Here is a 26449-nt window from a genome sequence, read left to right as displayed (position 1 = left end):
TGTGGTAGTAAATTAGATGGCATGGTTGGGGGCCATGCACCTTCTCTTGTCCTGGAAAAAGGGGGATCGCAGCTCTTGACAATAAAAAGTATAATAGTTAAGCTGGATTCCTCTGGGTCAGTCCGAGATCCGGTCAGAGTTGCAGCCCCTTTGATAAACCCAGAGAGTGAACAGTTATTTTTTAGGAAATTATACTACCCTACCATGTCCCAGAATCTGTCAGGACCAGCAATGGGGGTGGATATATTCCCCCTCACAGTAACTCAGGAGCATCTAGTAGTACCCACCACCTGTGCCCAGAGCAGGACACAATTCTAAGTAAACTATATGAACCGAATCCTGGTTTACATATGGATGATGTTAATAGAAGTCATGCCCTCGGTTATCAGGATAGGAAACCTCAGGGTTAGTGGCTGGTCAGATCTCATAGCATCTTGAGGGGAGCCAAAGGAAGTGAAGGGCTGGGACAATATATGTACAATATATATATACACGAAAATAATTGGGAAGGAAAGGGGTCATCAGATGGCATTCATGTTAATCACTGTAATGAACCGTTGATCTGAAAGCTATTCAGATGAAAAGTCTCTGGGGACCAAATACATCAATGTGTCTGAACCAAGGAAATGTGCTTAAAATCTTTTCAGAGATTGCAAATCTTAGTCTTGAATTTGGTCATTGCTGAGAGTGATGAACTGGGAAAACTGGGTTTCAAGGTGAATATTTTGAAGGCACACCAGATTCCCATAAGGTGCAATCACAACTACGGTGGGAATTTAAAGGGTGTTTTCAAACCGGATAGATCAGTTCTGAGGCAAGCGAGGCATTATTACAAAGGCTTTTGAAATCAAAAAGAAGACTGGGCCCAGGTTAAAGTGGCCCTATGGAACTGATCTTGTGTTGGTTATTGTGGATTCTGATGGGTTGCTTCAGGAGGATATATATCTGAAATTCCTCTGATGGAATCCGAGGGGGAATTCTCATTTGCTAACCAACCCGGAAACAATAGCCATGTTGATGGAGAGTAATTGTATATTTTTGCAAGAAACATGGATCTTGGAAAAAATTTCTGTCCATGGTTATGAAGTCTTTGTTCAATCTGCTAAACACATTAAAGTTGGGAGACCATCATGTGGTCTGCTGATTGCTCTGAACAGTACTCTGGGTGTTACATATAGATTAATACCTAACCTCCCCTTTGGGGTTATGGCAGTGAAAGTACAGTCCCCGGTTATGGACGTGGAAATTCTTCTCAATAATGTCTATTGTTATAAAGGTGTGGCGGACTTAAACAAGTTCTTGGAAAAATTACCAATATAATTCGGGACTGGCAGTGGGTGCGCTAGAGAAATGTTGCAAAACAACCATTACCAGGAGACTGTAATCAATGGGAGATGGATCTGGCCGATAGTTCCAAGTCAGCGAGCCAGGCTCCGGGGCATTCACTAGAAAGGAAGATTTTTTATGAATAAATATTTACTAAATAGAAGGAAGGTTATGGTGGGGTTAGCAGTTTCTAATTGCCCGGTAGCAGATGGACCTGGTAAGAGGGCTGATGGGTGAGGGGATGAACAGGAAGGGGACCAATCAGATGGAGAGTTTTGGTATTCTAAGGATGCAACAGTGCTTTTGTTTCCTTGCCGGTGTCCGCGAGGCACCTCTTTGGTTATGTGCTGTGTGAATGTCTCTTCATTTCCAAACCCAAGTGCATTGTGTTTCTCATGAGAACTGGCCACTGGCAGATTAATAAAGTTCAGTGTTCAGCACAATTATGTGATGATAAGTGTGTCATTGTGGGGCAGTGCGGGAAGGTCTGTGATGTCAATGAGGGTGGTCTTGGGCAGAGGGAGTCAAGAGGGCTTGTTCGAATCCTGGTTGACTAATATATGCCTAGCTATAGGGGACTCGCGTAGCTCCACCATTAAGCATTGTAGGATGATTAAACAGTATTGCTAACTTTGTTGTATGCTAATAACATCTAACTCTATAAAAGGTTTCGCCATGGTAGGCAGCACTGACAGCTCCCTTCTCTCAGCTCTGTTCCACTGTGCTGTTTGAATTGTGATCTCCTTCGGAGGACCTCTGGTGCAGTACTGTCCCCTCTTGTGCCCCTCCTGTGCCACGGACCCCTGTGGCAGGGTCTTGGCTCAGCCTCTCTCTTGCATGCATACACAGAGAGGACCCACACACAGCTGGTGCAGGTCTCCAGTGCCTCTGGAGCCTGTGCGCTTCAGCTCTGCCTTTATTAACCATGATGACACTTTCTGGCATCACCACGTGGTTGAATGCGTGCCTGCTGGTTGGTGCGCAGCATCTGTTCTATTCACAGAGCCGCTTTTACAGCTAGAGCAGCCACGCTTACAGCTAACCCATGCTCCAACACTCACCATGAAAGAGTGGCCATGTCAACTGTATTAAGAGTGATGCTGTGTCCCCTGCAGGGACTAGTAGCTCATAGAGACCAATATGTCCAAGCAGAGAACCGTAACCACCACGTGGATAGGAGAGGGTGGAAGGAAGAGTGTAGACTTGAGAGGAGTCTTCCAACCCTAACATCAGGCATCAGATGTTTAGCCTCTGGCTCGTCTTCGGGCATAACCCATACAGGTGTACATCGATGAATGAGATCCTGGTTTCAATTTGTAGTCTGTGAATTCTAGATGGAAGAGGGACCCAATGGGGGTTCCCTTCCCTTTGACAGGGATATCATATGGGGATGTCCAGGGGTCGCTGGTGCGACCCCTGAGGTCTCCCTTGATACCCCTGTAAAAAATACATTTTTTTTTCTTTTTTTATTTAAATTGAAGCTCTGAGCTGTGGCCAGTGCCTTGTGGCTCTTTGTTTCTGGATTGGCTGGCTTTCTTGTTCAGGCCCCTTAAATAAAACAGGGGGTTCCACAAGTGTAACACTTTGAGCAGTGACACTAAATAAGAAAGAATGGGAATAACACATAATTTGTCTTTCTGGAATTCTACACAATAGTTGCTAGACCCATTAAAAATTGATTTCAGGCACACTTAAGGGGGTGAGTCCCTGATTTAGCCTGTTCTCAAACACCTCAAATTCACAATGCAGACAAAAACGTCCAAAAAGCATTTAGAATAGAATAAGCATTCATTTCGGACTATGTTTTTTGTTTTTAGCAAGTTGAAGTTATAGCCTTTTTTTCTGCCATTGTCTGTTATGATCATCACAAGACATTCCATTTCGGTGTCTTCGGTCACTTGAGCCTAAATGTGCCTAAATGTTTGCATACAGTGTACACATTTTTGACCATAGCACATAAAGAGGCTCTGGATTTCATTGTGCCACAATTAATGGTTTGCTGTAATGTGTCATTCTTTCCTATCTCCCTGGCATGCTGTTCAGGATGTTTATTTGCATGTATAAGGTAACAAGTGCCGAGTGTATGGGATGCCGTGTGAGTGCGCTGCTTTCTCTGTGCTACTCTAAATTCTTTAATACACAGTTATGAACCATCCCAATGGTATGAATTTTTACAACCTCTGAATTCTGAAAAGTAGATCCACGCAGGCTTGACATGTGGCCAACTTTACACCAAACCTGCAGAGAAATGGCCTGCTGTTAAATCTCACTTACCAGCTTCATGGTATCCACTACAGAGCATAATTTGCTTTCTGACTTTGAGAACATTCAGACATGTAACTGCTCATTTTACTATAGCCAGTAAGATAGCTATAGCCAGTAAGATACTGCGATGTGTTATCTGATGGTTGCAGTCTGCTGTAGCACCTTGAAGATTCTTTTTGTGCTAGATGTAATTTCAAATAACAATCTCAGACCAACTAATCGGACAGACTCAAGGAATACTTTATTGTCATTTAATAAAGCAGGGAGAACTCAAAGGCATCGCCCTGATGCTTGTACACTTGCAAAGTACCTTCATTACTTAGAGGTCTTATACCTCAATATGGGGTATGACATCTACGATGTCATTCTACATGGCAAAATAGAAACCTAGCATGGGAAGGGATTGGTTAAGGGACCTATATACTTATAGAACATATAAGGATTAGTACATCTTTGTACATTTTTGCATTTAGCTGTGCCCAGTGGCTGCATTGTGCTTCATCTGTCCTGCTGTTCTTGTATTGCCCCATCTCTTCCGCTTGCACCCACCCCTGTGTTTTCTCCTTGTGTCCCCACCCCCCTTCTGTTCTTCCCTCACTCCCCACCCACCCTCCTCTTCCCCCTCTTCCACTTCTCCTATGGTGCTCTCTGTTTCTCCTATCTTCTCCAACTGTTTCTCTATTGACTATCCTACCCTTCTCACTAAGTCTGGTAGGAAGAGGTTCAAAAAGAATATCCGGGTCTCCAACCCAGGCCTCACTATAGCTGATACCTACACCAGCACTTCATCCAGACAGACCCTCACTGACATCCTCTTTGTAGTTCCTTCGCCAGATCTATGGACTCCTCATATGGTCTCTGTGCTCTCTCCTTACTCTTCCCTGCCATTAACGGTGGCACCCAGTTGGAGGCCCTCCTTGCTTCCTTCCTCTCCTCTAAGGTCATCATCAAATGTTTACCTCAATGGCAATGTCTTGGTCCAAGGCCCTCAGGCCAACCTCCTCCTCTTTGACAGACGCATCCCGCACCTTATCAATTTCCTTTACTCTCCTGCTGTTCCTTCTCTACCTTCTTCAGCTCCCTTACCTCCTCCCTCTGCCACTACTTTGGTTCCCTCTTCCTCATCCTCGGCTACCTTGTCCTCTCCTCCTACCTCCTCTGCCCTCCCTCTGGCTCCTTCTACATCTCTGCAGGGAGTATCTCTGATTTGTACCCCTCCCCAGAAGTCTTTCAAGGATGGCAACCTTCTCCACCTCGCCACTCTTAACTCTTGCTCAGCTGTCAAATGCACCTCTGACATCTGCCATCTCCTGGAAGAACTCGACCTTGATGTCCACAGTCTCACCAAAATATGGTCCATGGCCAGCTTTGTCACAAGCTTTGACACGCTCATTCCTAATGGCTACAAGATTCTCTCTGCGCCCACGTCCAACCGTTCCGATGGGGGTGTAGCCTTGATCTTCCCAGAGTGGATTCCTGCCTCTATCATTCCTATTCAGGCCTACTCTTCCTTTAAATGCCTGGTTTGTACGCTCTCTCTCTCTCTCCTGGCCACTCTCTCACAGTGGCTACTATCTATCAGTCTCCTGGTCTGATCACCTCCTTACTCTACATATGGGCGGACCTCTCTTCCTCACTCCTGGCCTAAACCACTCAACTCCTCCTCCTTGGAGACTTCAACATCCACCTGGATGCTTCCTGTCCCACCTCGGAACTCTTCCGTGACCTTTCCGACTCTTTCTCTCTCTCTCTATTCCTCCCTCTAGCTTGACTCATTCTGCAAGGCGCACTGTTGATGTTCTGGTCTCCTCAGACCTCCTCTTCTCTAACTCTCTCACCACTCCTCTCTCCTGGAGTGAGCACTTTCAACTCTCCTCTCATCTCTCTCTCTACCCTTCAGGCCAAGCCAACCCCCACACTGCCACCCACCTTCTCAGTCATTCGCCCCATGAAGCGTGTATCAGTTGTGGCTTTTGCTGCATCATTCTCTCCCCCTCCTGCACCTCTATCTGACACACACCCTGAAACAGCCCTTTCCATGCTCCAACCTGCTATCTCTGACACTCTGGATTTACTTGCCCCAGTTCTGAGGATCCTCATGAAGCCTAAAACCAAGTGCAACTCCTGGTACGACTCTGAGCTCGTCACCCTTAAACACACGTGTAGGGTGGCTGAGAGGAAATGGTTGGCATCTTGTATACCCTCTGACAAACTGGCCTGTTGCCTGTTGCCTGCTCCAAAGACAATACTGACTCTATGTCCTCTCTAAGAAGAGAGCTCACATCCAAGTCCGTGTTTCTGCATCATCTAACATCATCTAACAACTTGGCCGAAGTCTTTGAAATTTGCAAGGAGCTGGCCAATCCTGCAGCAGTCTTTACCTCCCCCTGTCCCTTCACCCACCCTCTGTTCTTCTGCTTCTCCCACCACGCGCACATCTCACTCCAGCCCCCCTGCAGTCACCCCCTCCCTTCTCTGCCTTTACCCTCTTCTCCCCCGATGAAGTTTCTCGACAAGTCCGATCTATGAAAACCTCATCTAAACAGGTTTTTCCCTGTTCCTCTAAAACCATCAAGGACCACATTGACACCATTTCCCTAGCCTTGACTGACTTCTCAACCACTCCTTCACCTTAGGTACCTTCCCCTCCCCCCTGAAGCACTCTCTTGTGTACCCTCTTCTCAAGAAGCCCTCAGCTAACCCCTCGCTTCCGGCTAAATATCCCCTGATCTTTATCACTCCTTTCCTGCACAAACTCCTGGAAAAGCTGGCCGTCTCCCAGCTGAATCTTCACACTGAATCTGTTGGCAGTCTCCATGACCATCAGTCTGGTTTCAGAGCAGCCAGAAGCATGGAAACTGCTCTCCTGAACATCTGTGAAGACCTGCTCTCTAACCTAGATGCTAATCTCCCCTCTGTCCTCATCCTACTTGATCTCTTCTCTGCCTTTGACACGGTTAACCATGCCATTCTCCTCAAACAGCTACATGATAATCTGGGTATCACTGATCTGGCTCTGGCTTGGTTAACTTCTTTCTTCTCTGACAGCCCCTCCCATATCCAACTTGGGTCCTTCCTCTCCTCTATCTCTCTCTCCACCACCTGTCTTACCTTTCTCCTTGGTTGTTCAACCAACACCTGGCACCCCTTGCCAACTGCATTGCTGCTTTCTGCGCCTACTTCCAACTTTCATACTCCCCATTGCCGCCTCTTTTCATTCTCTCATACCGGGTTGTCTCTCTGCAATCCAAGAGTGGTGCACCACCAATGATCTCTGCCTGAATGCCAGAAAGACGGGGATTCTCCTCATTGGCACACCTGCCCCCCTCTTTCCCCTCACTCTCTGGCTGGCCTCTCTTGTCCCTCCTCCTGCTCCCACCTGTGAGGCCCAGAACCTCAGGGTTATCTTCGACTCCACACTCTCCTTCTCTCCTCAAATCTCTGACATCTCTAAGAAGTCAAACTACAAACTACACCTCCTCAGGGGTCTTTTCCCTCTTCTCTCCTTCCCCCAGAAGCTCACTGTTTGTAGAGCTCTGGTTCTCTCTGGGCTTGACTACTGTAACCGCCTCTTTTTAAATCTGCCTGCCTCTACTCTTCGTCCTCTGCAACTCATCCAGAACAAGTCTGTGAGACTTGTCCTTGGCCTTAAGCCCAGAGATTGTATTACTCCAGCACTGAAATACCGCCACTGGCACCCAGTGGCTGCAAGGATCAAATTCAAGACCCTTTGCATTGTCCACAAGGCTTTCTGGGGCCTGGGACCAACATATCTTGTTTCCTCTTCTGAAGTCTATTCCTACTCGAGCCCTTTGCTCCTTCACCTGTAACTCCTTGTGGGTCAGGCGCTTTTCCGAGCAACGAGCTGGAGCAGATATCTCTCTTCAGCAGGTGCCTCCCTCTGGAACAGCCTCCCTGCCTCTCTGAAACTCGAGCAGAACCAACTCTGGGTCCGGAAGCAGTGAAAGACTTTCCTCTTTGCTTCTGCCTTCTCTCTTCCTCTTCCCTGCTTATCTCCTATCGGATACTACACTGGTTACCTGGCTACTCTCTGAACAACGAGCCCAGGTCCCTGCCCTCCCAACTGCACATCTGCACTGCCTCCTGACAATCCCTGCACTTGGGGCTGTATCTGTAAACCTACAGTCCCCCTACCTGCACTATATTTCACTTGTTGTTCAGCACTTAACCTTGCACTGCCACCTGCTGGCCGCACTTCTTGTTTCTTGATGTTTTAGAACCTATGTCCTGCACATGCTCCTCCTCCCCTTCCCTCTGCACTTTCCCTGTTCCTCTCCCCTGCACTTACACAATCTCAATGTCACTGTGCCTAGTAAGATTGTTGTCTTGTCCACCCCTTGTGCCCCTCCACAGCCTCATCGCGCTTTGACACACTTGTGAATGGGCATGCTATAAATAAAATATCATATCATATCATTGGCTACCCCCTATCGTAGGGCACACCTTGAGTATTTGTTATAGTGGACAAAATAACAGTGGATTGGTCTATGCTATATTGCATTTTAGGGTGTCCCCCTAACCCACTGATTGGTTGGCATACTATCACTCCCTTGGACTTTTGGCTCTTTAGCAGCACATAAGTGTAACGAAACATGGGTGTTTGAATCTCGCAAAGCTATTCCTCGTTTTCCCAATTAGTCCATCATCTCTCATTAGAAGGCAATGAGCCAAAGTCTTCCATTTGTAGTTTACCTTGCCTGTTCACTGTCCTGGAACATTCAAGGGAGTGTGAGCACACCACTGTCTCAACTAGAGGCTCTAATTAATAGCAAATAATTAGTCATGGGCGCCCATCTATGAGAACGAACATGGCGAAAATGGCCTGTTCTATGGGATGGTATCCACTCAAGAGTCTGCAGCCACACTTTAGCTCACTGTACCTTTCACAGATAGGAAATACTCATTTGCATATCAGTCTTTGTCCCGCCCACATTGGCAGTCCAGCACCGAAATGCTATGGCAATTCCCTTCTGAACAAAAGTACCAACAGCAACCCCATACACGTGTTTCAGCCTTGTTGGGCATCATCAGTGAGGTGGAGCTGTGCCTCTCTGAGCACAGTGAGCAAGGGGCCCACGTTTGGACGACCCTAGGACCCTTAGGGTGACTAAACCTAAGGCCCTTGAAAAAATCAAAAAAAAAATAGTCATTGGCGCCCCTCTATGAGAATGAACATGGCAAAAATGGCCTGTTCTATGGGATGCTACCCACTCTAGAGTCTGCAGCCACATTTTAGTCACCCTAAGTGTCCTAGGGTTTAGATGTAGTCACCCTAAGTGTCCTAGGGTCATCAAGACGTGGACCCCTTGCTCACTGTGCACAGAGATGCACAGCTCCACCTCACTGATGATGCCCAACATCAATCTCTGAAGGGATGACACACATTCAGCGCTTATCCATGTACTCCCTTTGTGCTCTGTGCTTATCCTTTAAAATAGCATCCTTAATCCTGGGTCAACCTTGACTCATCATCAGCTCTGCACATGGAGCTGTTTTTCCATATCTCCTGATTCGACAGCCTCGGTCTGTCTCTGAGGTAGATTAGTTAAGTTGAACGTGAGCCAGCGTCTATTTTCTGACTATGGCCGTCCTTGCCATGTTATATATATTCCTCTATAGCAAGCTTCCATATGTTTCCCTTCTACCATGCGTTACTGCGTATTTACAGTTATTGGTCAGTAGGTTCCTTCATCTTCTTTGTTTCCATGATTACTTTAGCTTTAGGTACATGTTTCTCCTGCTAATTGAGTTACATTTTTACTCTTAAGTAATTTCATATTGTTTCAACATAGGTTCATATATCTTCTTTATGACAAAGCTCTATCCTCGTCAGAGTTCACTTTAACGTACACTCATGATGTCCATAGGTGCGTTCTGACACCCTTTCATGGGGCATCCTCCCAGACGGCATCCCTCCACACTTTCAGTGCAAGGGCACATTCTGTCTAGCTGTCTGAGTGCATAACATCTCTCATGCACTCAATGCGGTTTTGGAACAATACAGGGGGCACCATTTATTGCTCCTCTCCTGATGTTCCAGTATGACGGTGGTGAGGAGGTGGGAACTAGTGAGGAAGCATTTACCTGCTTCTCTACAGCAGGTTTGAATCCCGGCAAGGCCAATTCAGCCTTTCACCCTTCTGGGGTTGATACATGAGTACCAACACAGGTTGGATGATATTGTATGTATATTTGTTCTACATAAAGTGCTTAAGCGTTGATAATATGCGCCTATACACACTGATACTAATGATGCATAAGTTGATCCATTCTTGTATGAAATGTATATCACGTTACAGTGACATCATAACCATATTTTTCGTAGTGTACTTAGGAACAATGCTATGTGATGCCACTTCCTTTTTTGTCAAGGGGTGAAAGGTTGTGTTCCTTCCCTTCCCCTGATGTCACTTTGGGGTGGGGTCAAATGACATCTCTTCCTGTGATGTCACCAAGGGGTCAAGGGTCATGTGTTATCCCTTTCGCTACCCCTGGCATTTTGGCAAAATGATGTCCCTGCCCTTTGAGAGTGTAATCTCTGATAAAATTATATCTCACGGTGACCCTTATTCCCCTTCACAAGTTGAACATTTCCTTAGCTCGGAGCAAGGCTGCATTGACTTGGCTGCATCATTCCCTCTTTTCCAGAACCCCACAGTGACTGTGAAAGGTAGCCACTGCACGTCCACCTGTCAATGTATTGTGCATACCGTTACCTCACTGACTAAGATCCTCTTAACCCTTTGCAGCTGAGCATGTAGAGAACACGTAGGCCATCTCCCTGGCCATACACATTTGTGGTTTGTTGCAAGCCCCTTCTCACATCTCAATGAGAGCATACACACATTCAAGCATGAAACCTTCTCTTTGCATGCGGTGCAAAGGTGTTCCCCATTGTGGATGTGTGGACAGTGGAACGCCACCAGTGCATTCAATATTGGCTCCCCTTCTTGTTACCAAAGTGTGGCCTCTGCTCCACTACACCACTGTGTGCTTTTTGCAGGGGTCAAGTCCTAAAAATTAAAATGGGAGGACTCATCAGCAAATGCGATGGGGTGTGAGGTCGCCAGAAATTAGCATACCAAGGTGAAATATGCACATTTCATTAAATTGGCTTTGCATAACCACCCAAATTGAACAGGACGAATGGCATTTGCCTTTCTTAAAATCAACACACACACAAAACCAAGAGAGGATATTTTCTTCTAATAGTGTTTTTGAAAACGTTAAAACTCCAAGAACCAATGCAAATGTTTTCCCTGGGACTGCAGTACCGAAATAGGACATTTTACCTTTAGTTGTTTGCCGTTTTTCAACCGATTAAATAGTGCAGTGGTCAAGTATCCGGCCTGCAAACCTGCCCCGTGGTTGGCTTTAATGCATACCTCTTTAGCTGGGGGGGATTGAGTCCACCCTCTGAAAAAAGTAGGTGGACTCTGTACCCCCAGCCTATACCCTCGACTTGAACCCTGGATTTTTGAACCGGTGTCCCATTTTCCTAGTCTGGCGTCTTTTGTGTTTTAGTTGGTTACATGTTAGACCAGGTATCTGGAACCTTCAGCTCTCCAGATATTATGGACTACTGTTCCCAGGATCCCTCAGCTATGGGTATGCTAGACGGTGCTATTGGGGGATGTAGTCTGAAATATCTGGAGAGCCAAATATCGCAGACCCCTGTGCCAGAGGTTTTCCTGCACCACCCTTTTTGTCATATATTTTTTCCAGTTCTGTCATACCCGCTATGCCGTAATATTCAGGCGTGCACGATGGTTATGCTTGGATCTCTGCTAAGTTGGTAACTGCTGCATGGGGCGGCATCCTCCACCTGGGAAGCAATCAAAAAGGAAAAGAAGACAGAATTTTTAATTTCGCACCAGTATGCCAGCAGTGTACCCTAAACAATGATATCAACTTCTTCTAAAATTGTGTGCAACTGGGAAGTATGATAGTGAATTTAAAAGATATGCCTAACATAGATATAATATGAGGGAGACAAAAATAGCATCAAAAGGGAGTAGATAGAAGCATTTCCGACAGCAAAGGCTCAGAGCATAGCAGGAAGAAAAAGATGAGAAGAAGAGAACAGAATGATCAAAAGATGAGAAAGATCTAATGCCTAAATATGAGTAAATCCCTGAAAGCTGTCATAAAAGGTTTTAGAGCCTGATTGACAGAATGTCGAGTGACTGCGGCCATCTTTGGCTCTAACAAATGCTGGTAATATTATGTGGCAGGAAGTTTTGAAATCAGCTCTTTAAATCATCTGCCATCGGCCGGAATGCAGGCTCTCACAGGTCTACTCCTGCTGGTTTTCAGGCAGTCGAATAAGCCATTGGAGCGATGTCACAGAGGGCACAGCTGCACCCAGTAGCCATTACTGGAAGTTCACATCCAGTTCAGAGCACACAAGCAAAGCATTGTGCGGAAGCAAATCAGCCTAATTGCAAGAGCTCCATAAAACTGTTTCATTCTCTTACAGGGCGGTGCTGCTTTATGCAAAGCTTCATCAACTCAGCCAAATATTCATCAACCGGGTCAAATATTCATCAACCCAGCCAAATATTCATCAAATCAGCCCAATTGCGCAGAGCTCCAGAAAACTTTCCTTGTCTTAAAAGGCAGTGCTGCTTTATGCAAAGCTTCATCAACCCAGCCAAATATTCATCAAATCAGCCCAATTGCAAGAGCTCCAGAAAACTGTGCTTGTTTTTCAAGGCAGTGCTGCTTTATGCAAAGCTTCATCAACCCAGCCAAATATTCATCAAATCAGCCCAATTGCAAGAGCTCCAGAAAACTGTGCTTGTGTTACAGGGCATTGCCGCTTTATGCAAAGCTTCATCACCTCCGTCAAATAGTCATCAAATCAGCCCAATTGCAAGAGCTCCAGAAAACTGTGCTTGTGTTACAGGGCAGTGCTGTTTTATGCAAAGCTTCATCAACTCAGCCAAATCTTCATCAAATCAGCCCAATTGCAAGAGCTCCAGAAAACTGTGCTTGTTTTACAAGGCAGTGCTGCTTTATGCAAAGCTTCATCAACCCAGCCAAATATTCATCAAATCAGCCCAATTGCAAGAGCTCCAGAAAACTGTGCTTCTGTTACAGGGCAGTGCTGTTTTATGCAAAGCTTCATCAACTCAGCTAAATATTCATCAAATCAGCCCAATTGCAAGAGCTCCAGAAAACTGTCCTTGTCTTACAGGGCAGTGCTGCTTTATGCAAAGCTTCATCAGCCCAAGCACGACCGTTCGCAAGGCTGCAGGCAACTTCATGACAGTTCAACCCTTATTAGGGATCATTGGTAAAGTATAGTCCTACAGCCTTGCTGTGATTGGAGTATGGGCGCATTTGTTGCAAACAACAACAAAGTTGTGGTGGGTTTCACCTAAAAAGTCACATCCTGCTTGGCAAGCTGGAATGATAGCTCAGCGAGCTAAGCGCTGCCCCAAACCTCTGTCTTCTGCTTGCAAGACAAAGGTTTTAATTGTAGGTGAATGAAGTTAAGTCCTTATTCTGCTGAGGTCAGGTCAATCAGAACCATTCAACTGGGTAATGATAACATGTGTTATTAAAGCGCTTAGATGTGGGAGAATCCAGCATGAATCGCTGTATAGAAATGTAGTGCTGCTATATAATATTGGTGGAATTTGGATAAACACAATCAGTGAAACCAGTAGTGCTGTAGGCATCCCCAGTTTGCAGAACATCCCACATCGAGGTAGAAAGATGAGTGAAGTCTTTGAAGAGCCATTTGAGCGCTCTCAGGTTACTTGCCAGATATCATGTTTTTTTTTTTTAATATTCAATTTTTATTAGAAATTCATTTTATATTAACAACAGAATAAGAGGCTAATGAGCATAGCTTGGGAGCCCTTGGTCATGGATGTTACATTCCTTTTGACTAAATTCATGAGAGAAACAAGAGTTCTTGACCACGAGTGGCTGCACATTCCACAGGCTATGTTGGCAACAATAGCAGGGGATTGGTGCTGTGCCCATGACTGACTATATGGGAATGTCTGTTCATCTCTTCCACGTCATTCCGCATGTGTGTTGCCATCAATGCTTCGCTTTGCTTTGCTTATTAGAAGTGTTTTCTAGTCTTTTTAAGAAATATTGGGCCTCATTACACGGATGGCGGTGAACCATGGCGCTATTAGCGCCATGCTTCATGCCTGTAAAATACCGGCACCGCCTTGGTGGAAAGGGGAATTACCGCCCTATTCCAAGGTTGGCGGGGCAGTAATTCCCCCTTCCACCATTGCCCTTCCCCATTCCCATTTTTGCTCCATAGGGCTCTATGGGAATGGGGAAGGCGCTAATTACGGTACCGCAAATTGCGGTACCGTAATTAGCTCCCTGGTCCCTTTGCGGGTTGGTTTTTAACGCCTGCAAAAAGCAGGTGTTAAATTCCCCAACCCGCAAAGGGACCTCGTAGTAAGGCGGTAAGGATTTACCGATACCGGTAAAATACCGGTACCGGTAAACCCTTACCGCCATCCGTGTAATGAGGCCCATTATCTTCTGTGAATACATATCGAATTACCTCGCACTTGTTCCAGGCACTGGTTTAACGGGGGTACCTGCAGCCCCCGTGGTGCCACCCCATGGCCTATAGGGGGGCCCCAGTGGACTAAAAAAATAAAAAATAAAAAGATGTTTTTTTCAATTTTCTTTTTTTTGTCACACTTCCTACCTCCAGAAAGAAATAATTTCTGTTACAGCGTACAGCCGGAGTAGCGTACAGCTGGAGGCCTTCATGTCATGGGGTGGGGGAGCTCTATGACTTCAAAATGAAATCGTTTCTTTTTGAAATGACTATGCCTTCATAGAGAAATAATTTCCATTATGGTTCGGCCCTTAACAGAAATAATTTCTTTATGAAGTCGGAGCGACTTACAAAAGAAACCATTTCTTTTTGAAGCAATAGTGCTCTCCTCAACCCGATAATGCGTGCATGTAGGAGTGTATGGTGAAAGGGTGCACACTTAAATGTATAGGTAGCTGCCTGTGTAAGTGTATGGTGAAAGGTTGTGCAATTAAATGTATGGGTGTCTGGGTGTGCGTGTCGATTGTATGGTGAAATGGTGTACACTTAAATGTATGGGTGGCTTCCTGGGTGTGCCTGTATGGTGAAAGGGTGCACACTTAAATGTATAGGTGGCTGCCCATGTGAGTATATGATGAAAGGGTGCACAATTAAATGTATAGGTGGCTGCCTGTGTGAGTGGACGGTGAAAGGGTGCACAATTAAATGTATGGGTGGCTGGTTGTGTGTGTCGAGTGTATGGTGAAAGGGTGCACACACAGGTGTGGGTGGCTGCCTGGGTGTGCCTGAATGTTGAAATGGTGCACACTTCAATGCACAGGTGGATGGATGTGCATCTGTGTGTAAGGAGAATAGTTTGTGTGCTTGAGTTCATGGGCGCAACAAACCCTACATTTCGTGGGGGTGGAGCGGTGGCAGTGCTAACCCTTCAAATGTTGGGAGAGGAGCTAACTTTATAGGTGATCGGAGTGGGACACACTTATTTGTGTGTGGCATGTAACTTCTTTATGCATTCTAATGAGACTATTCTAGTGCAGCTTCAATGTTACAAGTAGTTAACTCTCTCCTTTAAGTCTGAACGCACCCACGTATGGACTGCTGTGAGAATAAGCAGTCTCCTGTCCCCCCTGTACACTTCCAATCACTTCCCTGGCATGCAAATACTAAACCCACGTCAAGATTTCAGTTGCCTAAAGAATTATGCATTTGAATGCAGGTACTAACAGTGAAATGCTTTACGCTAGTAATTGCTGGGCCTTTGTTAACAGCGAAACCCAGGTGCCATTTTACATCTGTGTCCTGTTCTTTCCGCCAAAGGCTCTGTAGGTCAGCCAGGTCGAGTCAACATAACCCAAGATTTCACGGGGCGGTGGGGGGAGGTCTGAAGCCTATTCAGCTCAATAGGGTTGCGCCACTAGTTGCATTTAAAACCATGGTTACTTATTGGTCATCTTCATTACTCATAGCCCTATTCTTCCTCTTCCTAGTACTTGTGTATGAGGCACTTTGACTCATACTCAAGTACTGTGATGAGGTAGAGGGACATGGAGGTAATGCCTTGCGCAGTTACCTGTAATCTTCATTACTCCTGGTCCCACTCTTCCATATTCCAGTACTTAACTATGAGGCACGGAGCCTCATAGGTAAGCACTGGGATAAGGAAAAGGGGTGAGGAGGTAATTCTGGGCCGCAAAGGCGATTTTGGGGTTTGGGGTACGGGTGGGAGGTCGAAGGGATGTGTGGGGCGCATGGATTGTGTGATAAATAATAATGTCATCCATGCCCAGGCTAAGCAGGCATGATATCTGGTATACGTGGCTAGAGAGGCATTTTAGTGCAGCCAGTCTAGTAATTTCTTAGTTTGGCTTGACTTTCTTTTAACTGGGCATCTCTGATAAAGCAGTCCTTCTAAGCGTAGTTACCTGGCTAAACTGGCATTTGGGAGCTGCCATTTCTTACAGCAATATTGTATATTTTTCTGTGTATCTGTGATAAAATAACCAAGAGAAGCCAATGAGAGAGCAAATCTCTTTTGCTTATAAAATACTTATATTTTACTCACTCCCTTAACATGAGTAAAATAATCATCAACAGACTTTTCTTCGATTTGTTTTTTAAAGAAATATTTTCAACGAAGAAACTCATCAAAAAATGTATGGGGGGGGGTCAATATAAGGGGTGCAGGGTTGAGAATAGAGAAAAAACAATAGGGTATCGTGGCCTGGAGGAACCCCCCAAAAATAAAAAACAAACAAATTCGATTCATTTTTTCATTGAAAAATATTTCTAAAAATACCCATCGAAAAAAATCCATTGATGAAATACATGGAAGCAGAACATTCTATTTATTTTACTCATGGAGTACTGCCACTGGTCAAAAGACACGGGTAGCCTTGAAGGGGAGAGGAGAGCAACAATTTGAAGGGCAAAAGGGGGGCCAATGACCCTACTAGAGCAAGACAGAGTAGGGTGCAGTGCGATGAAGGTCCACACCTTACCACCCTGTTCCTCTTCTTCATAAATGTTCATATTTCCGAGGAAATAGCAAAGCAGTGGGTGGGCATCCACTGACAGCAACACAAACAATGAGTTGTGAGCCATGCTGTATCGATGCTGCCTTAAGAACCCTGGACCCACATTCATGAGCTTGTGTTCCACCACCAAATCTACAGTGCTGAACAACGGTATTAGTGTTGCTCAGACGGCAGTTTTGCAACCCTCATCAAGGCAATTTCCTGGAGCATTGCACAACAATACCTCTTTCTTTAAGGGACATCCTTGCATCCTGTCCAGCAAGCTGGTGAAAGGTGCACTGTCCAGGAATGACAGGGTTTTCTATAAAAAATAAAGTGGACAAATGCACTGGGAGACATTTTATTGTAATTTCCAGGATCAGGCGCCATAATAACTGGCTGTCCACCCAAAAGAAAATCCATCTAAAAGTGGCATCCCTTGTTCACAAATCCCTGAACAAATTCCAAAAGAGAAACTCCACTGACCAACAAGAACCTCCAATGCCAACAGCCTTATCATACCAACATTCAGGCTAACCAAGGTTGGGGGAGGTAGCTTCCAGGTACGAGTAGCCCAACTTTGGAACTCATTGCCCCACCCTTTACGGGAAGTGCAGCCCTTTCTGAAATTCAGATCTAATTACATCAACCTGCTGAAATCCATGAATGACTAGCCTACCAGCTCCTATTTAACCCATGAGACCTCCCAGTGTGGATATTTGATAGACCCTATTTTGCTACCTATGTGTACATCCTTATCTTTCCCCGCTGGTCAGGGACGCTATATCCTACCAGTGCCTGAACATGCTGTCTTCCTTGTAATCTGTATATATTCTGCCTACATGTAATGTGTACCTGACTGTGTATATCTCGAATGTGTGTATTTTGCTATCCATCTGTATTGCTGCGCCCAGCTGCCTTCAGGTTTGGTGCGCATTAAAAGTGAATAAAACAAACAAACAAATGTTAATTGTGTGCACGGGACCCCCAATATTTCACTTATGTGTTGTTGGCCTCGCCCACAGCCTCGCATACAGCATTAAACATTTACAAGTCAGAGTGGAAATCCACAAAAAACGTGTGCTCTGCATGTGCCATTTCTTATTGAATCATATTGAATCTGTGCTAAATAGAAGCGGATTCCATAGGAATCCATTTGTATTTACGTATGCATGAGAATCTCATTCAGGCTTGAAATAAAGTGCACTCAAAAGACAGGGGAAGTCAGCATGGCAGGGTTCTTAACTCAGTTCCCTGCTCCTTGTCTGTATTGCCAATGCTTAAAAACGGCCTGTAGTGGGAAAAGAAAGTGTAAAAGCATTATTGCCATGCGTGAATATCTCATTTTACCGCACCTCCAATTTTAAAATGACTCTGCAAAGGGTCATTTTCAAAAAAGGAAAATTGCATGCAGGGAACGGCCAACATCACCACTTATTTGCTGTTGGGCTCCAACATTCAATTTCGAACTTTTGCAAGGCAGATCTCAAAAGTTAAGAGCAAAGCAAGGCAAAATCGGCTTTGCACTTTAATTTCTGTTTCCCAAAAAATAAACTGCACCTCCAAATTACTAATGGATTCTTAATGCGGTTCAAATTTGGGGCAGATTCCATAGGAATTCATTTGTTTAAAACTGCATGAACACCTCATGCGGGTGGAAAACAACAAAACACAGAAGAGAAAAGCAGAGCAGAGTGCATGGGCAGAGCACATGGGCGGAGGGCGGGGAGAGTGCTGTTGGCTAAGTTGGGGCCGTGGTGTCTGTGCCTGTGATTTGGGCAATTATCTTTGAATCGAGCCTAAGGAACACCCCCAAGCAATCTCCTCCTTTAATATCTAGAGGGCGCATTCATTTGGCCATGTGCGCATGGGCAGAGTGCAGGGAGAGTGCTGTTGGCTGCGTTGGGGCCATGCTGTCTATGGCAGAGATCTGGGCAATTATCTTTGAAATGAGCCCAAGTCGCGCCCCCAAATAATCTCTTCCTTTAAAATCTAGAAGGCGCATGCAGTTGGGCAGGCGCGCATGCGCAGGGTGTGGGGAGAGTGCTCTTGGCAGCATTGGAGCCGTGCTGTCCGTGCCAGAGGTAAAGCAACACAAGAAACCTGAACAGAGTGACTAATTGTGCAGGACTCTTTTGGACTCTCTCTCTGCAAATAATACACGAGGATTCCTGGACATACATGGGCTAAATTCTCTCAATGTTTATTTGTATATCTGGGCAATTATCTTTGAATCAAGCCTAAGTCACGCCCCTGAACAAGCGCATCTTTAAAATCTAGAGGGCGCTCGCATTTGGGCGCACGCGCATGGGCAGATTGCAGGGAGAGTGCTGTTGGCTGTTAGCTGTGAGTGGTGAGAGGGGCACCTCAGCTAGCCAGGGGATGCCCATTTCAATCTGTGTATCCGACGAGGAAAGCACCCTTTCTGATTAATCACCACCCACTGCCCTTAATAAGGTCAGAGTAGCGCTAGAGCTTTGCAGATTCACAGGCAATCTCGTCTTAACTGGCTGGCCGGCGACCCTTGAGCGAGCCCGTCCCTCTTTTCCTAGTTCCTGTTACCTTTTCAAAAGTCCCGCTGAATGTTCTGCTTGCCTAGAAAGGCCTCCTTTGTGAAACAGGATTAGACCACCTGAAAGGAAAGCTACTGAGGGCAGAGTCAGGGAAGTGAGGTTGACATACTCTACATTTTCCCTGAATCACCAACTATTTGGGGGTTTGGCGATACGTTTGATCTTTAGCTGTGCATCCACATCCAAAAATGAGGAAAAAATATATTAATGCAGTCAGTCGGAAAGATATACTAGCTGCCCCTCTTCCACTGGAGGGACAGTCTATCTAGGGCAATGGTGCTGCCCGTCTCCACAAAATGAGCGTGTGGAGAGGGGAGACGAGATTGCCAGGAGCCCTAAAGACGCGAATGGACTTTACGATAACCGCGATGAACAGGGTCACTCTCAGTCCCTTCACGTCGGAGACACTGCATTGAATGCTCTGTGGGATCCTACGGTTAGCACAGCATCCCCAGATGTATCTAGTGCAGCAGTTGGGACAGTAGTGCGCCCAGATGCCTTTGGGCCAGGCGCGCTATATAAATAAACAAAATACAAATACAAAATAAAAGTAGTGCAGCCAAGGGGATGCAACACAACCATTCTTTTATTGATACCTTTCTTATTTTTTTTGAATGGGGAAATTGCTATGCTGGCTCTCGCACAACATTTGAGTGAGGAAGGGACAGAGGTAGAAGGCATTGGAGACACTATAGAATAAGTGATAGCTCCCATTACAAAAATAATTGACATCACTACGATACTAGAGGCTATTCTAAACGTAAAAGATTCCTTGTTGCAGGAATTGCAATTACATACGTCTTATCTAATAGATCTAAGCCTCTCTATGAGTACAATACGTCTGGAACAAAATGAAGCTATCAAGGCGGGTCTGGATAACGTCGTTAAGGAGGTACAGACTAGTACTGGCTTGAATGACGTGGTCTGGAAAGGTAGTGAGATGGGCAAGGACGTAATCTCAGGAATTGAAGAAGTGTTCTCGTCTCCTGCAAGAATGACTCAGGAGGTAGCATAGAAGTGGAAGACCAGGGGTCTTTTGCAATTGTTGTATATAAAAATACGAAAATAAAAAAGTATAAAATGTCGTTAGAACTAAGGCCCTTAAAGACCTCATCCCACAAATATGTATGGTGGATGGCACTTCAGGACCTGCAGGACCAGTGCTCGAAGGGGAATACTTTGGGGGAAAAGGGGAGGAAGGGGAGAGGGAAGGGGAGGGTAGAGAGGGGAGGGTGGTTGAGTGTGAAGATGTGAGAGATTGTGAGACTTTGGAAGATACACCAAGTGAAGATTTGGACGCCATTGATCTAACAAAGGCTGGTCCGGGGTAAGAAGAGAGCAGTAAGAGACTGACCGAAGCCCTGAAACAAAACCAAAAGGGTGGAAGAGGTATTATAAAGCTAAGGTCTGAGGCTGAGGTTGTAAAGCAAACCTATGGCATTTTTTATCAACAACCGACACAGAGGACACTCTCTAAAGAGCTGTGCAGTAAGTGGACTAGTGGACTTCTAGAAAGGGGGAAAAGCAGAGTGCTGTGAGAATCCTCTGCTCGTCTATGATTGAAACTAACCCACATCTAGGTCAATCACGGGATAGTTCTATAGTACTATTCTCCCAAGGGGGACGTAGGAGGGGGGGGTCCATTCTGAATCAGGGGTCTCTATGTAATGCCTCTGATCAACAGATACAGTCTGATGGAAGTGATGACCGAGATGTAAGGACAAATGACCATGCCAGGTTAGATTCAGAGGTGAGAAGCATGGTTCACAACATTTTGGCCAGAGGGTCTATTACCACTAAGCCTGAACAGAGTGAGACGGAGGACCCACTTCGGTATGCTGTGCTCATACAAAATTCATACAACATCAGTCGAACAACCAATTGATATTAAAAATGCCATGCCACAATGAAAACATGTCCAACTAGCTGCACAATGTTGACCAGTCTTGACACGTAATAACATATTACAGTAAAGCATGCCAGGTCACATTTAGACATACCTAGATCGGTTGAACCAAAATGCCAGTCAAAGCAATAACACTTTTATCACAGATGCCCAGAAAAATGTACAATGCTGCAGTATGAAACAGCTAGACTGGCAGCACCAAAATGTCAGTCTAGCCAGGTAATTACACTTAGCATGACTGCTTTATCAGAGATACCCAGTTAATAAAAAGTCAAGCCAAACTAAGAAATGACTAGACTGGCTGCACCAAAATGCCTCTCTAGCCACTAATACCACATATCATGCCTGCTTAGCTTGGACATTGTTGACCATTATGATTTACCTCCATGTCCCTCCACCTCATCCCGGTACTTGTGTATGAGTCAAAGTGCCTCATACACAAGTACTGGGAAGAGGACGAATAGGGCTATGAGTAATGAAGATTACCAATAAGTAACCAAGGGATTAAACACAAGTAGTGGCACAACACTATTGAGCTGAATGGGCTTCAGTCCTCTCCACCTTAGCCTCCTTGAAATCTTAGGCTATGTTGACTCGATCTGGCTGACGTACAGAGCTGTTGCAGGAAAGAACAGGACACAGATGTTAAACAGCACCTGGGTTTCGCTGTCAACAAAGGCCCAGCAATTACTAATGTAAAGCATTTCACTGTCAGTACCTGCATTCAAATGCCTAATTGTTTAGGCAACTGAAATCGTGATGTGGATTTAGTATTTGCAAGCCTAGGAAGGGATTGGAAGGGTACAGAGTGGACAAGAGCCCTATTTTTCTCACAGCAGTCCGTAAGTGGGTGCTTTCAGACTTAAAAGAGAGAGTTATCTGCTTGTAACATTGAGGCTGCACTAGAATAATCTCATTAGAATGCATAAAGAAGTTACATGCCCCACACAAATAGGTTTGCCCCTCCCCACCACCTGCAAAGATAGCACCTCTACCAACATTTGAAGGATTAGCACCCCCACCCCCTCAACCCCATGAAATGTAGGTTTCGTTGTGCCCCTGAACACAAACACACAAACCATTCACCATACACACACATGCACACCCAGCCACCCATACATTTAAGTGTGTACCCTTTCACCATACAGGGATACCCAGGCAGCCACCCATATATTTAAGTGTGCACCCTTTCACCATACACTCACACAGGCAGCCACCTATACAATTAAGTGTGCACCCTTTCATCATTCAGGCACAGCCAGACAGCCACCCACAGATTTAAGTGTGCAACCTTTCACCATACATTTGACATGCACACCCAGCCACCCATACATTTATTTGTGCACCCTTTCACCAAACACTCACACAGGCAGCCACCTATACATTTAAGTGTGCACCCTTTCACATACACTCACATAGGCAGTCACCTATACATTTAAGTGTGCACCCTTTCACCATACACTCCCACAGGCAGCCACTTATACATTTAAGTGTGCACCCTTTCACCATACAGGCAGATGGGGAGCAGGCAGATGGGGAGCAGGTGCAAGTGGATCTAGGTCACCTCCAGGTTGCCGCTCTTTTCCCCACTTAGCAAGCCCTGTCCACCTGATGCCTTCCTGGTTGCCGCTCTTTTCCCTACTTAAGGAGCCGTCCAGCCTCTTTTCATTTGCAGATGTGGAGCAGGTGCAAGTGGATCTAGGTCACCTGGCCTAAGGCCTGCCCATCTGGCGCCTTCCAGGTTGCCGCTCTTTTCCCCACTTAGCAAACCCCACCCACCTGGTGCCTTCTTGGTTGCACCTCTTTTCCCTACTTCTTTGCCGATGGGGAGCAGGTGCAAGTGGATCTAGGTCACCTGGCCCAAGCCCCACCCACCTTCTTAGCCCTGCCTCTTCCTTTCTGCTCTTAACCCTTAGATCAAGGGGGTCTCTTGCCCGGGCATCCGAAGTGAAGAGCAGACAAAGAAAAGGGCAATTCCGGTTTGTACCTGTTCGGACCAGAAGGACCCAGGGCCCAACCCCTGCTCAGACAGCAGGTAAGCATGCACCAACATGTGTTTACTCTGGGTGTCCCCACAGGCTACCCCTATCCCCTCTCGTCCCCCTGTGATGTTCCCTTGTGCCCCCTACCCTTCTCGCACACAGGAGTTGCCTGTTTTGCTTGATTCATCAACCCTGTTTCCCACCCCCTCTAGGCTACTTCTACAGGAGTCTGTCATGATACATTCTGGTTTCACCATCTTGTGGCCAATGCTGGATTTGACTTTTATGGACTTCATTGATTCATGGTGCGTCACCCTTTCTCAACTCTCATGCTGGACTTCCTTTGCATCTTGTACTCATGGTGGCCCAGAATCATGCTGTTCCCATCTTCATCTTGTATCCTGGCTTGCAACATTATGTGTTACTACTGACTTCTGCAATTGTATTCGCTCTCCCTTCTTGCTTCTCCACTCTTTTTGACTGCTAACTCTCTGTTCTTTCCACCTCTGCCTTTCTCCCTTTTACTATCTCCTCCCCTCCTCCCCTTACTTTCTTCTGTGCACTTACTCTATCAGAATTGTGCCTGGACCTATGATGCTAGCAACCTTGCCTGTCTCCTCCCCCCTTGCCTTATTTGCCACCCCCACCCCCTCCAACACTATCCGAAATGTTGTCAGGCCTAGTACGAGAATCTCTTGTTTTGTTCCTCCCCTCCCTTTCTGCACCCCTCTCCCTCACCTTTTGTTTTTCTCCGGCTCTACCAGAAATGTTGTCAGTCCTAGTACGGTAGTCGCCTCTCTGTTTCCATTTCCTTCCCACTCTCCCCCTCCCTTCCTTATCTATGTTTTAACTCTTGCACTATCTGAAATGTCATCAGGCTGAGTACGATTGTTAATTTCACATCCTTACTGTTCATGGCTTGTCAGAATGTCATTGTATTTGCCCTTGTTCCCTTCCTTGAAGCACTTTGAAATACATTGGGCCTCATTACGAGTTTGGCGGTACCGCCAAACTCGCTACAGGCATCGGCGAATGGGCCATTACTGGCCCATTACGAGTTAAATGGGCCGGTAATTGCACATTCGCGGGTGCCGGTATGGCCGAGCTCCCGATCCCCATTCTGTCCCATTGGGCAGAATGGGGTGGGGAGCATGGTTGCACCAGCACCGTTCATAACAGTGCCTGTGCTTCCGTGAAAGTCTGCGGAGCGGCACCAACAAGCAGAACTCGTAATGTGGCGGTATGGAAATAGTTTCTTTTTGTAGTCACTCTGCCTTCATAAAGACATTATTTCTGTTACGCTGGAACAGAAATTATTTCTTTATGAAGGTAGGGTGACTAAAGAAAAAAAAATCTTTACAAACTTTTTTTGTTTTTTTTAGTCCATGGCAGGGGCTGAAGGGGGCCCCCATTATGCCAGTGAAGGAGATGATCCATTCATTGAATGTTGTACCTGGGTGTGTCAATAGAAAATCATGGCAGGGAGTAGAGAATGTAAATGACCCAAAGGTTTACACACTAAGGCAAAGGGAACCAATATTTCCGGAATTGCCAAGTGTTATCCTAAACTATTTGTTCATTGAAGGAGGGCCGAACTCCTTACACAGATCGTGCAGCCTAGCTCTTTTTGAGGAAATTCCAGCTCTTAGATTGATCTTGTCTGCTGATATCAAACTCCTAGACTTTATTCACCCACACAGGTATGACTTTTTAAGACTTGTCATTCCCTCACCTTTGGTGCGGTCTATACTTCTTAAGCAGTCAGGCAACCTACAGCAGAATGGCTATGATGTAACTATAGGGAAGGGAGTGGTCAATACCAGGAGGGGAGAAACATGTCCAATCTCAAAACAATTAGAGAAAGGAATGAGAGAGTGGAAAGAGGTGAGACCCATGATCAGGGAGGGAACTCAACAGAGGGCTCAATCTGCTCTGGTTGGCGCTTTCATTGAGGGATTTGATTGATCAGCTAAAGACCTGGAGTTAGCCACTTTAGGGACAAGTCATGTCTCTCCCTGTATCATGGAATCTGAGAGGATTCCGACATCTATTTTCTAATGAAAATGTATGCAAGGATTTGACAAATTACGATGTAATCTTTCTACAAGAGACCTTGGCAAAAAACAGCTTGATACTGGATTGCTATGAGATAACGAGCCTGCAGGCACGGTCAGGATTAGGGGATTGGCCAATGGGTGGCCTGGCCATTGCCATCAGATAAGGGAGATACTTTAAAAAAATGGGGGAGTAGCAGATTCAGGAAATATTTTTCATAACAGATGTAAAAATAGATAATGTACAATGTATTACATCTCTACTCCTAATAAATATCTATCTTTTGCGACCACACTATTGGAAGAATTAACAACTTGGCTGGAAAGAAATCAAATACTCAGTCCTTTCCAAACAGGATTTAGGAAGTCATATAACAACCTTACCAGTATCTATTTAACAGCTGAATATGAATATAAGAAGGGTGCAAACTTATATTGCAGTTATGTGGATTTTACAAAGGCCTTTGATCTTGTGTCTCGACCAATCTTGTGGGAAAAATGTAAGAAACATAGTATTTAAACAACTTTACTATACCACATACAACAACTGTACGCGTATACCTCTATAAGTATCCGATTAAATCTTGAAGGTACTCACACAGCATATCAACATACAAATAGGGGATTAAAGCAAGGTTGTGTTTTTGGCCCAGCTGTGTACAATTTGTATACAGCTGATATAGAAAGTGTACTAGAGTATGTCCGTAAATTCCCACCAAAAATAAATGGCACCCATATAAGTTGTCTGTCTTATGCCAACGACGTAATACTATTTTACTGTACTACAATTGGCCTACAGCAGACGCTAACTGCGCTAAATAATTACGCAAATAAAAACCACATGAAAATGAATATTACAAAAACCATCATTACAAGTCTGGCAGTAACCCTGCCAGTGCTACCGGCAGGTTGCCGCCAGACTTGCAATATTTACCACCACCTAGCTTGCCAGAAACACCGGGGGATTACAACCACGGTGTTCCGGGTAGTCAGGCACCAGTAAATGGTTAATCCCCATTCCCATTGAGTACCATAGGACTCAATGGGAATGGGTATGACGGAAGCACAAGCACCGTTCATAACGGTGCCTGTGCTTCCATGAAAGTCTGCGGGCGGGTGCCGTTCCGCCCCCCAGGTCTGACCCTGGCAGGTGGGAAGGCACCCGCCCACAGACTCGTAGTGTGCCGGTCCGGTAACAAAGGTGCCGGTAGGCTTACCGTCACCATTGTTACTGGACCGGCACACTCGTAATGATTGCCAATA

The sequence above is a fragment of the Ambystoma mexicanum genome, chromosome 2q (assembly GCF_040938575.1).
Source record: "Ambystoma mexicanum isolate Mex_15411 chromosome 2q, UKY_AmexF1_1, whole genome shotgun sequence".
NCBI classification, from domain to species: Eukaryota; Metazoa; Chordata; class Amphibia; order Caudata; family Ambystomatidae; genus Ambystoma; species Ambystoma mexicanum.
This window is presented reverse-complemented; position numbering follows the sequence as displayed.